The following is a 13,918-nucleotide window of genomic DNA, read 5'->3' as shown; positions in this document are numbered from 1 at the left end:
CAGTTGGTGAATAGATTCTTTTAGACCTTGTACCTCTTGGACTTACGACAAGATGTCCTCCTCAGAGGCCTGTGTGCGTGCTGTTACTGCCATAATTTCCGTTTTGAGCAGCTGCCTCGTTTCATGCAGTAGATCTGAGATGTCTTGCTTGGTAGCTGGGGTCAAGTTATTTCCTTTTACGGATTGTTTGGTGCAGTCAGATGCACCCCTGTGCATCCCTCAGAGCCGTTTGAGCCTTCATTGTGGTCTGGCTCAGCCGCCATCTTTGTCCTAGGTGTCTTTGCTCGCACCTGGTTGTGGTTTTTGGGATCTTCTGCCCTTGGTGTCAGTGTCTTGCAGGGATTGCGTGGACTGGAACGGAAGTGAGTATGTGAATGCTTCAGTGCGGTGCAGAACTCCCGTATTAGGAGCTTCAAGGTGTTGCAGCCATTTCGTTCAGACGCTAGGCTCTGCAACCTTTTTTTTTTTTTGAAGATTTTTGGATGTAATTGTCCATTTTTAATAAAAATATTAAAATCTAAATATATATATTTGTATGTTAAAATGCTGCCTCTATTGTTAGTATTCAGATTGTCAATGAAGGGAGGGGATGAGGCTATCCTCTGATCCTTCCCAAATAAAAATAGTCAATATACCTAAAATATGAGACCAGGTTTGCCTTCCAATCATATTTCCCAAAAATGGCTTGGCTTCCAATCATGTTTCCCAAAAATGGCATGTTTCCCAAAAATGGCTTGAGTTTATGGCTTGAGTCAGCCATAAACAAGCTGGCATAACTAGGGGCAAACCTGGTTCCCATAGCTGTTCCTCTTTTTTGGAGATAAAGAGAATTTGAAAAACCAAACCTAGTTATTTATGTTGATACCATCTAATATAAAATTAGTCTGCGTGTTGTGAATTTTACCTTCTTTAATAGCTTGACAACCTATATTATGGGGTATGATGGTATAAAGAGACTGTAGGTCACAGGTAACTAGCATAAAATTTTGTTTCCATTTAAAATTATTTTTACATTTTAATAACATGGAGTCTTGTAGATAAGACTTCATTATTTTGATGAAAGGTTGGAAAAGGGTGTCTATATACTGGGAGAGGTTGCATAAAAGGAAGCCTATACCTGACACAATAGGTCTTCCTGGGGGTTCCTGTGCATTTTTATGTATTTTGTGAAGGAAATAGGACAAGAATTAAAGGATTTTTTTTGTTTAAAACCTCAAACTCATGCTTGTTTAAAATATTTAGTTCCAAACCTTTTTTGAAATACTGGGATATACTTTTAGTTGGGTCTGATGAAAGTTTCTCGTATGCATTGCTATGACTGAGTTGCCTGTGTGCCTCTTCTATGTACATTGTACTAGATGGGATTAGAAGCCCTCCCCCTTTGTCGGCACACTGTGTTGCCTCTCAAGCTCTAACACTCGCGAGACCCGCGGCTGTCAGAGCGTTGCCAAGGGTTACCATGGCAACGCTCCACACAAGAGTCTCGCGAGAGTTAGAGCTGGAGAGGCAACACAGAGTGTGCTGGCCTCTGTGTGCAGCAGCTGCCTCCCTCCACCGGACCACCAGGCGATCTCCCCTCTCCCTGACAAGGTAAGAAGCAGGGAGGGGGGAATAAAATAAAACAAATATAAACACATAAAGTTAAAGTTAAAAAAATGCTTTCCCCCCTATCATCGCACACACGTGATGATGTATCCAGAGCACGCACACACCATATCCAACACACTCTGCACTCACTACACACTGCATTCATTATCCACACGATGCACTCACTACAATCACACTACATTCACTATACACACTGCACTCACTACAATCACACTACATTCACTATACACTCTGCACTCACTACATACACACTACACTCACTATACACACTCTGCACTCACTACAAACACACTACATTCATTATACACACACTTCTCTCACTACAAACACACACTTCTCTCACTACAAACACACACTTCTCTCACTACAAACACACACTGCTCTCACTACAAACACACACTGCTCTCACTACAAACACACACTGCTCTCACTACAAACACACACTGCTCTCACTACAAACACACACTGCTCTCACTACAAACACACACTGCTCTCACTACAAACACACACTGCTCTCACTACAAACACACACTGCTCTCACTACAAACACACACTGCACTCACTACAAACACACTACATTCATTATTCATACTCTGCATTCACTACAAACACACTACATTCATTATACATAGGAGTGTAATTTTTTTTTTTTTTTTTTAAATGGGGGGTATGGAGGGCGGGAATCTTGGGTGAGTTACCACACTTTTTTCTCCAGGACTTGACCCCTGGATACAACCTTATACTCTGGCATACCCTACCTGCATTAGGCTTTGGCGTTTGCTTGGGTACAGGGCTGTATGACTAACTATAAGCACCAAGCTATTGGGACTCCTATTTCTAGTGGCTGCTCAATGCCCAGGGAGAGAGGATCATTGTGGATATACATATGCTGTGGTACTCTAGATAATGTCTGCTCCTAGATTCCTGGCACTCCAGCAGGAGCCCTGTGAAATTGGGATCTGTGGTCCCCCACAGTAGAATCCAAAAAAATCCATGGGCTTCACAGTGCAAGTGGTCTATAGTCTGGTTTATTGGTGCACACTGAATACAACAGAAAATAAAAACATTTTTTTCTGCCTACCCAGACATAGTCCTGAATTGACTTAGACTGCGTAGAGAGAAACGTCACATTTATATTCTCTTGCATCTTGGTGATTAAAGAGATACTATAGTGCCAGAAATACAAAGCTGTATTCCTGGCACTGTATCTCACACCTCCCTCATGTGCCCCCATCCACAGTGAAAAGCGTATTAAAACCTTTATTTACTTACCTGATCCCAGGGCCGATGCTGTCCCAAATCAATTTATAACATTTTTGACATGCGTTTTTCTGGATTTTTTTGTCTCACTGTTAAAATATACCTACCATTAAAATTATAGACTGATCATTTATTTGTCAGTGGACAAGAGTTCAAAATCAGCAGGGGATCAAATACTTTTTTCCCCTCACTGTATTTATCTACCTTCAAATGTGTTTTACTTTTTTCTTCAAATAGTGAAGGGGTTAATTGTAAAACTCCACGTGATGATCATGTGCCACATTTATATCTAATTTTGAAAAAATGTGTTGTCTTCCTTGTATTGTTCATGAATAAACTTGAGTCCCTATCATGTTTTGCTTAGTTTGGAAGTGTAAAATACAGTTGTTCTGTGAGAGATGGTTATTAAATAAAAATCAACGTTTTCTTCAGTGGGCTTATTATAGTCATAGTAGGACAAGAATAGTAATAGTTTACTAATTCAAGTCCTGTTTTCTGTACTTGCTCACATTGAACTAAATAAATACAAAAAAAAAACATTTACCAGCCTTTCATTGTAGGCCAATGGCATAAGTATGTATGGGGAGGTGCAGGTTATGCTGAGGGGAATAAGCTCAGGGCCGGTACAACGATTTTTGCCGCCTTAGGCAAAAAAAAAATTCCGCCCCCCCCTCCATATGTCCTGCCCACCATTTGACATCACAATGCCACGCCCATATGCTCTGCCATATAGGCCAACGCCAGTCTGCACACAGTGTCTTTTATCTGTGTGTTTACATTAAAAAGCCTACAGGCACAGGCTATAGACACCAGAACCACTACATTAAGTTGTAGTGCTTCTGGTGACTATAGTATCCATTTACTTATGAGGTAAATTAGAGATTAGTGCCACTAATAATATATTGGATTGCCTACCAGATGAGGACAAGAGGATGATGATGGGCTCAGTCTGGCTCCACTGGTCTGGTGTAGAAGAGGCTCTCTGGAGACTGTTTGTAACCGTGCTCCCAACAATTAACGTACAGGAAGCAGCTCCATTTTTTGGGACCCCTTACACAGCTCAAGGCCCACCCATGAGTTCTTTTACAGTTAGTGGAGTGTATGTGTGTAGGCACTGGCATACATACCGCGGTCGCAGCTGGGCCCGGCCCACCAGGGGGCCTGGCCGCACTGCGACCGGGTATGCATGTCAGTTTGCCAGCCTCTTCTGGAGGGCCCCCGAGGCTGGCAGTGGTGTTACATAGCGCGCGAGGGAGCATTCTCCCCTGAGCGCTCTCTGTTCAGCTCCCTCGCGCGCACCGCACGGATGCTGGAGCCGGAATATGACGTCACTCCGGCATCAGTAAGCTCCGGCTCCGGCATCAGAATGCTCCCTCGTTCGCCCACTGACAGTACTGCCAGCAGCACCACTGGGCCCCAGGGAATCCCCCCAGCACTCCCAAAGGTAGGGAGGCTAGGGGATTAAATTCATATTTTTTTTTTTTTTTTATGTGTGTGTTTAGTGTGTGTCTGTTACTGAGTGTTAGGTGTGTGTGTGTGTGTCTCTGTTATTGTGTGTCTGGTGTCTGTCAGTGAGTGTGTTTTGTAAGTGAGTATGTATTTCTGTCACTGAGTGTGTGTGTGTCTGTCAGTAAATGTGTGTCTGTTAGCTAGTGTGTATGAGTCTGTTGCCTATAGTGGATATGGGGTAGGATAGGGAGGGGAGCAGCTTTTATTTATTTTTTATTTTTATTATAGTGCTCTCCCCTCCAATTGGTTAACTCCCTTTCCCTCCTGTCTCTTAGTGCTCTCCCTTGGCCCCCTGTCCCTCTGCAGTTTCCCCCCTCTCCTCTCTCCTCCCTCTCTCCCAAACCCCTTATTGGTCCTTCTCCTCCTCCCCCCCCCTCAGTGGTCCTTACCTTCTTTCCCCCCTTAGTGGTCCTCCCTCCTTACCCCCCCATTTGGTGGTCCTTCCCTTTTCCCCTTCTCCCCCCCCCCTTAGTGGTCCTTGCCATCCTCCCTTCGTCTAGGTGGTCCGTACCCTCCTCCCTTCGTCTAGGTGGTCCTTACCCTCCTCCCTTCGTCTAGGTGGTCCTTACCCTCCTCCCTTCGTCTAGGTGGTCCTTACCCTCCTCCCTTCATCTAGGTGGTCCTTACCCTCCTCCCTTCGTCTAGGTGGTCCTTGCCCTCCTCCCTTCGTCTAGGTGGTCCTTGCCCTCCTCCCTTCGTCTAGGTGGTCCTTGCCCTCCTCCCTTCGTCTAGGTGGTCCTTGCCCTCCTCCCTTCGTCTAGGTGGTCCTTGCCCTCCTCCCTTCGTCTAGGTGGTCCTTGCCCTCCTCCCTTCGTCTAGGTGGTCCTTACCCTCCTCCCTTCGTCTAGGTGGTCCTTCCTCTCCTTACCCCCCCCTTTGGTGGTCCTTCCCCTCCTCCCCCTACCCTCTTAGTGGTCCTCTCCCTCCCCTCAGTGGTACTTACCCTCTCCCCCCCCCCCCCCCTTGGTGGTTCTTCCCCTCTTCGTCTTTCCCTCCCCCCTTTAGTAGTCCTTCCAATCTCCCCCCCCTTAGTGGTCCTCCCTCATTACCCCACCTTTGGTGGTCCTTCCCCCTTCTCCTCCCCCCCCACCCTTAGTGGTCCTTCCCCACTCTTACTGGTCCTCCCTCTCCAAAACACCTTAGTGGACCTTCCCCTCCTCTCCCACCCCCTTAGTGGACCTACCCCCCCTCCGTCAGTGGTTCTTACCCTCTTCTCACTGAGCCGGCGGCCGGGTACAAGAAACAGAAGTTCGCGGTCCGCGCCGCCTGGCCACGCTACATTGAGTGACCAGTAGGAGGGAGCGCTGTGCACTTCCCTCCTGCCAGTCACTCAAATCTAGGGGCGTTCGCGTCTCTCTCCAGCCGCCCTCCATACAGCAGTGCTGTGCAGCCTGAGGCTTGCTATGAGGAGCTGCACTGGTGATTCCAGGCACAGGGCTCCGGCGCCTCCTGCTAAGTTGCGCCCTAGGCGGCAGCCTAGGTCGCCTTACAGGTAGCGCCGGCCCTGAACAGGCTTATCCGAAAAAGGTCATAAATAATATCATACCATTTTTGGATAAACAGTGCTGACTTCAAAGTATCTCATCGATCATGCATTTCCCTTTTTACGATTTGTGTGTGGTGTATATGTAGGGGCAATCTTTCATAACCTGTTGCAATGGAAGGGGTGGGGGCAGTGGCGTACCTAGAACATTTGGCACACTCGCCAAATCCATCCATCTTCCTGTCCTCCCGTGCCAACCCACTCTCAGTCCCTACATTGGCTTCCAATAAAAGATCGGGCTCAATTTAAGATCCTGGTACTTGCTTACCTACACAATGGTGCTCCAACCTGCCTATCCTCACTAATAAACAAATATATCCCATGTAGGGCCCTACGCTTCACCAAAGACCTAAGTCTATCCTGTGTCCATACTCCTACCACCTTAAAGACTTCTCTAGGGCTGCACCATTCCTATGGAACACCCTTTCCCTCTCTGTTAGGCTTTCACCCAGTCTTCACTCCTTCGAAAAAATCTTTGAAAACTTCTTTAGTAAAGCCAGGGCCGTCCTTAATGATTGGACCCCGGGCAAGCAATTGCTAGGGCCCCCATAGACCGTGCCACCCCCTTCCCTCACCCTCCCCCCACACCCTTACATGCAATCATGCCCTCCAGCCAAACAGAGTGGCAGAACTAAAGTATAAAGATCCCTGGTGCAAAAATTGTATTTAGTTCCCAATTGCGAGGTTGGACAAAAGGTAGAACCCTATCTGTCTCACAGGTGGGGTTCTACCAATTTCCCATGCTTGCAGGGTTGTATTTTGAATGTAAGCATGTTTTTGTATGAAGTATGTTTGTCTGAATGTGTTTGTGGTGGTGTAGTTTGGATGCAAGTGTGCATTTATGTGTAGTGTTTTTTTGAATGTGTGTGTGTGTGTATGTATTATATATGTGTGTATATATATATATATGTGTGTGTGTGTGTGTGTGTATATATATATACTGACATACATACACACACACACACACACACACACACACACACACACACGTGAAACATTTTTAAACCCACCCTCCAGTTTCCTACTTTTTGCTGGAGGGTGGCATCCCTGGGGTCCAGTGTGGTGCCTGAGGCTGATGGGAGTGAGGAGCCCCCATCCTCACTGCCTTCTTCTCACTCCCTCTCTACTCCTCCTGCTCCCTCCCTCGCAGCTGCTCTCTTTATGGGAGGAAGCAAGTAACTTCCTCCCATGTTGCCGAAAAGCAAGGGCCTGGTCGTGCTGTCAAAGGGCCACAGCACCCAACTGGGCCCCTGCTTATAGAAGCCCACCGAGTGGCCACACGGCGGACCTCCTTAGAGTGCGGGGACCACATCAATTATTGAGGGCAGCGGGGCCCACAGGGCCGCTGCCTTGGGCCCCTCTGGCGTAACTGGGCCTGGGGCAGCTGCCCTGTTTGCCCCGTGTTAAAGACGGCACTGAGTAAAGCATATCAATTAAACTATTAACCGCTTGCCCTCCCACACCCTGATAACTCTCCTGAAACTGTCATCAAAACAAAAAACTAAGCCCTCAGCAGGGCCGGTGCAAGGATTTTTGGGTACATAGGCGAAGATGAATTTTTCCGCCCCCCCCCCCCCCCTCTAAAATTAACATCTTCACCTATGTGCCTCCTAACCAGCCCCTCCCTCTTCCCCGTCCCTTAGTGTTCCTCTCCCCTCCCCCTCTTTTCCCTGTCCCTTGGTTTTTCTCTCCCCTCCCCTCTCTGTCCCTTGGTGCACCCCCCACTCTCTTAGCGGTCACACTCCCCTTCCTGGTGTGCCTCCTACCTGTCTTGTAGCGTTGCGGAGCAGACCCTCTACAGGAGCTTCAGTTTTCTGTACCTGGCTGGACTGACAGGGAGTGCTCTCTCAGTGAGCACCTCCTCTCAGTCTGGCCGGGTACAGGAAACAGAAGCTCCTGTACTGTGCTCCGCTCCGCCACGCTACACTCAGTGGTGTATACACACTAACAGCCACACACACTCAATGACAAACACACAGACGTCACTGACAGACACAGACTCGCTGATCTGACACACACTCATTCATTCATTGACAGACACACACTCAATCACAAACATACTCTCACTGATTTGACAGACACTCACAAACACACACACACAGACACACACATTCATACAATCATTCACAGACACATACACACACTCACATACACAGACACACACACTCACAGACAAACACAGACACACACTCACAGACAAACACAGACACACACTCACAGACAAACACAGACACACACACACAGAAACACTCACAGACAAACACATACACACACTCACAAACACATACACACACTCACAAACACATACACACACTCACAAACACATACACACACTCACAAACACATACACACACTCACAAACACATACACACACTCACACATACACACTCACACATACACACACTCACAAACACATACAGACACACACTCACAGAAAAACATACACACACAAAGACAAACACATACACACACTGACAGACACATACACATACACACACACTCACACACTCACAGACACACACACACACACTCACAGACAAACACATACACAGACACACACACATTTAGACAAACACACACTCACACATACACTTTCAGACAGACACACACACTTTCAGACAGACACACACACACATACACTTTCAGACACAGACACTCACACATACACTTTCAGACACAGACACTCACACATACACTTTCAGACACAGACACACACACACACACACACACTCACACATACACTTTCAGACACACCACACAATTAAATATTAATATCCACCCAGCCTCCCTACCTGGAGAGCTGGTGTGGATGTGTCCCTGGGGTCCAGTGGGGCTTCCGTGCGGCGGGCGGCAGCGTTCTAATGAGAGGCTGCGAGGGAGCTCTAACCTGTCTGCTCTGCTCCCTCGCGGGCTGTCTGCTGATGCCGGGAGCCGGAATATGACGTCATATTCCGGCTCCCGCAGCATCAGCACACGGCGCGCGAGGGAGCAGAGCAGACAGGTTAGAGCTCCCTCGCAGCCTCTCATTAGAACGCTGCTGCCCGCCGGGGATTCAGAAGGTGACCTGGCAGGAGGGAGCGCTTCCCTCCTGCCGGTCACTGAAATCTGGCGCCCCCAGAGCCGGTGCGCCCTAAGGCGGCCGCCTGTGCCGCCTTATGGACGCGCCGGCCCTGGCCCTCAGTGAATACTATCCTAGCAACCTACTTTTCTACCGTACCCTTGACTTTTGTGTCCCTATAACCCACTCCTCTAGCATGTAAGCTCATTGAGCGGGGCTCTCAATCCCTTTGTCCCTGTGTGTCCAACTAATTTGGTTATAAATACGTGACTGTTAGTCCACCCACTGTACAGTGCTGCGGAATCTGTTGGTGCTTTCTAAATAATAACGAGGTTTGTTGCTTCTTGAAAGTCAAGTCAGGGTTAGAGACTTCTTTTGGACGCACGTCTATTCAGAAAGTGTGTTCGTGGCTGCATACATGCAAAAATAGCCCTTTTAGAATTTCTACCTTACTCTGCAGATTTATTTGTCATTTGTAAATTGCAAAAGTGAATAAAATTTTTCCTCTTTAATCTTTTAACCTTATTTGTGTATTTTGCATTAATTTTATAAAGACTTATAGCAAGACATTTATTCTTTTATCCAATACAGGCCGTACTCTTCTAGAAAAACTGTTCAGTCAGCAAACAAATGCACCAGAAGAGGCAGAAAAACTGTGCACTCAAATAATTGCTCTAGGTCTTCTTCTGCCCTTCAGTGATTGCTTCCGTGAACAATGTAGCAAGAGTGCCCCCCAAATTCCATCCACATTCAATGTAAGTAAGACAGAAGATTTTACATTGAGATCTAAGATGACAAAGGATGTATGGGGTCCCAGTAACATTGCTTCTTCACTTTTATGTATATTTAATGAGACTTAAAATCTATCTAAAGTCATTTGGAATTGCAGACATGTTAAAGTTTTCCTACATTCAGATCACGAAAGCCTGTACTTTAATCTGTAATGGAGTGCAAAGAAAAGTATTAATTGCTAATGAAGTCTTGGCTACCTAATATCATACAATGTATTAAAGCAACATCAGCAAATGGTTGATAAATTGGTACCTTTTGCCACCCCCATCCCATAGGAAATTGGGTAATTATTTTTAAAGCTCAACCCCCTGTCCACTGGACTTTCAGTCAAACAAAGTATGATCCAATAAAGAGTGGATAAAGTGCACTTCACACTACTAAAATATGAATGGTCACAATGGTCTACCAAGATCCACAGTTCTAAAGTTTAGTTTATTCATGTGACGAAAGAAACTTCGCCACTGGTTTTTGGAGGGGCCTGTTTGCCTGCCTCCTACCCTGTGACTATGGCCGCTGTGATAAACCTGGCTAAAATACTTTAAAAAGGCTCTGTTCATGTAAGTTATGCACTTTTGAACTCCAGACAGAGAGACCCACGATTAGCCCTGATTCTATGGAACTGTTTTGGGCATGGGGACATGCTTGTGGTTGGTCAAAACTATGACTGTGACAAACTGCCATTTGCCACTAGGCATTGGAGAGGACTGATCGCTAGCCTCCTGCCCTGCGACTATGGCCCTGGAGTGTATTGCCCTTTAAGAACTGCATTTGGGCATAATGGATTTTTATATACGGTTTCTGGCCCTTTAACTGTGTTGTACAAAGAAAGGGTTTGTACTTTTAAACTGGCACTTTGGATGCAGTCGAAGTGCCAAAGTAGTCGAAGTGGCCGCCATTAGACAGTCGAACACGTGGCGGCGGCCATTTTAATGCAGTCGAACGTGGTCAGCGGTGTGTGCCGTCAAATCCCTGGAACGGAAATCGGCCACACATTTGCATGAATTCCGCTGACCTGTACCTTCTCCTGCCCTTCGACACTGCGGCTGGAGACTAAGTCCCATTCGAAGATTCGAACACACGTTCGAACGGGACTTTGTCATTTTGGCGTAAAATAGACCTACATTAGACTATTGAACACTGCTAAAACGCGCCCCCGGTTCCACTTCGACACTTCGACAAAAGTCAAAGTGAGTTTGACGATTCGAACGCCGCCTTCGGATGGGACTTTGTTATTTTCAAGGCAGAAATAGACCGACCGCACAGCCTGAATCTGTGGAACTGTTTTTGGGCATGCAAACAGGCGTGCGGTCGGTCCAAAGAGACTTTTTAATATTTCGGGAACCACTGGACGAATTCTCACGAATTTTGAATATGTTGCTCCACAATTTATGTTCATGAAAATGTAAGTTTTATTCATGTACTATGTAAAATGAGAAAGTTATTAAAATGCATAAAAAGTGATTTTTTTCAGCTTGGAGATAATTGAGTTTCTTACTGTATCTACTCAATTATCTCCCAAGCAGAGGGGAGGGAATCTGTGGGATGTAACTGTTACATCGAGTGCGTCTCATACAACGAGTGTGTCTCATTAAACCAGAGTTCTTCTCGACCATCAATACGTAGCATTGTCTCGTTATTGGAGGGAGCTGCTATATCACACTCGGGATTGCTATGCGCTGCATATTTCCTTGAGCTTTAATCACTTGGCTCTTTTGGAGAGCTTGATCCTGGTACGCTCTCCTTGGAGGAGAGGTCTTCCCCACACGTTCCTGGATGCTGAAGGTTCATACACGGTGTAAGGAAGACGGCGTGGCTCCAGTTAAGCTACGGCGGTTGTGGAGTCTGCGGTGGTTGTGGTGTCGTCTGCAGTGCTTGTGGCCCTCAGGAAGCGCTAGGAGCATCTGTAACGGAATGTAACGGAAGGTGTCCGTTACATTGATGGCAGCGGTGGGATGGCGTCCTAGTGCGAGGAAAAGCAGCTCAGAGACACTGGTAATGTTTGGAGTTACAAATTGAGGGCAACGCTAGCCACTGCGCAGCGTCCCTACCTACGGCAGCATGGAGCAGGCATGGATAGAGCCCTGCGAAGAGCACCTCAACATGATATGTCGCTATGAGGACGACGCTTACATTGAGGAGGTAAAGAGGCGGTTGGTCTGCTATGGCCCAGACCTTTCAAACGAGGTGGTCTCTCAAGTAATGCGCCAGTTGAGTGCTGAGAACAGTGCGGCAATGGCCTTTGAGCGAAAACTGTGGAGCTTGAGGATATGGACACCCAATCTCCAGTGGCAGTTGGCGCCCCAGGGAGCCGAAGGTGGCACCCTTACTCCCCAGCGGCAGTGTGAAGTCCAGGGGGCCGAAGGTGTGGTCCTCCCCCCCCCCCCCCAGCAGCAGTGTGTCCTACAGGGAGCAGACACAGTTGGTCTCTCTCTCCAGCAGCAGGACAATGTTATGGGAGTGGAGACAGGCGGTCTCCCTCTCCAGCGGCAGCCAGTGTTTCAGGGAGAGGAGTACAGCACCCTCTCTCCCCAGCGGCATCTAACCCTAACAAGGGGAGACACCAATCTCCCAAATGGCACAGATGGGGCCGTGGTCTCTGTGCCTGACCTACAGGGATGCTGGACAGCCTGTCCAGATCCCCAACTACCCTCACAGGGACAACAGGAGGAGGGGCTAAGTACAAATTCCCCTCCCAGCTAACTCCTAACTTGGCCCCAGGGTTAACAGAGGACATGTCAACCCCCACTGACTCCCATGTTCCCCTGGCTACTGAGCCGGACTATGTTCCCAGTACCCCAGCAGAAGAGCTGGCAGCTGGGCAGAGTGCAGTCGGCCTCTGCCCTACCTTTGTCCCTTGTCCAGAGACTGATGTCCTGCAGGCTATCCCAGCAGAAGAGCTGGCATCAGGGCAGAGCGCCGCTGGCCTCTGCCCTACCGACCCCCTTGTTACAGGACTGGCCAGCACTTCCTTCACCCCAGCAGAAGCGCTGGCATCAGGGCAGAGCGCCGCTGGCCTCTGCCCCTCCGGTCCCCACAGTGTGTTGCCCCATCACCACCGCAAAATACCCAGGTGCAGTAACTTTTTGTTGTGGGTGGGCTGCTCTTGCACTTTGTTGTTGTGGGGGGGCTGCTCTAGCACTGGTTTAGTGTGGGTTGGTGGATCGACTAACGTAGGCACTGACCGACAGAAGGTCAGGTGCCTGGTTAGTCTTCCCCCTCCCCCCCCCCCCCCCAAAGGGGAGATATGTGACAAACTGCCATTTGCCACTGGGCATTGGAGAGGACTGATCGCTAGCCTCCTGCCCTGCGACTATGGCCCTGGAATGTATTGCCCTTTAAGAACTGCATTTGGGCATAATGGATTTTTGTATACTGTTTCTGGCCCTTTAACTGTGTTGTACAAAGAAAGGGTTTGTACTTTTAAACTGGCACTCAAAGTGAGTTTGACGATTCGAACGCCGACCTTCGGATGGGACTTTGTTATTTTCAAGGCTGAAATAGACCGACCGCACAGCCTGAATCTGTGGAACTGTTTATGGGCATGCAAACAGGCGTGCGGTCGGTCCAAAGAGACTTTTCAATATTTCTGGAACCACTGGATGGATTCTCACGAATTTTGAATATGTTGCTCCACAATTTATGTTCATGAAAATGTAAGTTTTATTCATGTACTATGTAAAATGAGAAAGTTATTAAAATGCATAAAAAGTGATTTTTTTCAGCTTGGAGATAATTGAGTTTCTTACTGTATCTACTCAATTATCTCCCAAGCAGAGGGGAGGGAATCTGTGGGATGTAACCATTATCTGGTTGGTTAATGTATAATTGTCTGTGGGCGTCTCCCTTGCAGGGGAGCACTGCATAACAGCAGAGTGTGTCTCATTAAACCAGAGTTCTTCTTGACCCTCAATACGTAGCCTTGTCTCGTTATTGGAGGGAACTGCTATATCACACTGGGGATTGCTATGTGTTGCATATTCCTTTGAGCTTTAATCACTTGGCTCTTTTGGAGAGCTTGATCCTGGTACGCTCTCCTTGGAGGAGAGGTCTTCCCCACACGTTCCTGGATGCTGGAGGTTCATACAGGGCGGAAGGAAGACAGCGCGGCTCCAGTTAAGCTACGGCGGTTGTGGAGTCTGCGGTGGTTG

The 13,918-nt window shown here is 47.7% G+C and overlaps 1 protein-coding gene across 1 annotated transcript in view; it reads left to right on the top strand.

The window, feature by feature from the left end:
- Positions 1–9,570: 9,570 nt before the first annotated feature.
- Positions 9,571–13,918, top strand: part of FMN2 (formin 2) — a 172,773-nt gene continuing 168,425 nt past the window's right edge. The window contains exon 1 of the mRNA XM_063443374.1: positions 9,571–9,733. The gene's annotated coding sequence lies outside the window, so the exon portion shown is untranslated. The remainder of the gene's footprint in view (positions 9,734–13,918) is intronic.

The sequence above is a fragment of the Pelobates fuscus genome, chromosome 2, assembly GCF_036172605.1.
Source record: "Pelobates fuscus isolate aPelFus1 chromosome 2, aPelFus1.pri, whole genome shotgun sequence".
In the NCBI taxonomy this organism is placed as follows: Eukaryota; Metazoa; Chordata; class Amphibia; order Anura; family Pelobatidae; genus Pelobates; species Pelobates fuscus.
Note: the sequence above shows the minus strand (reverse complement) of the source record. Positions and strands in the feature narration are given on the sequence as shown.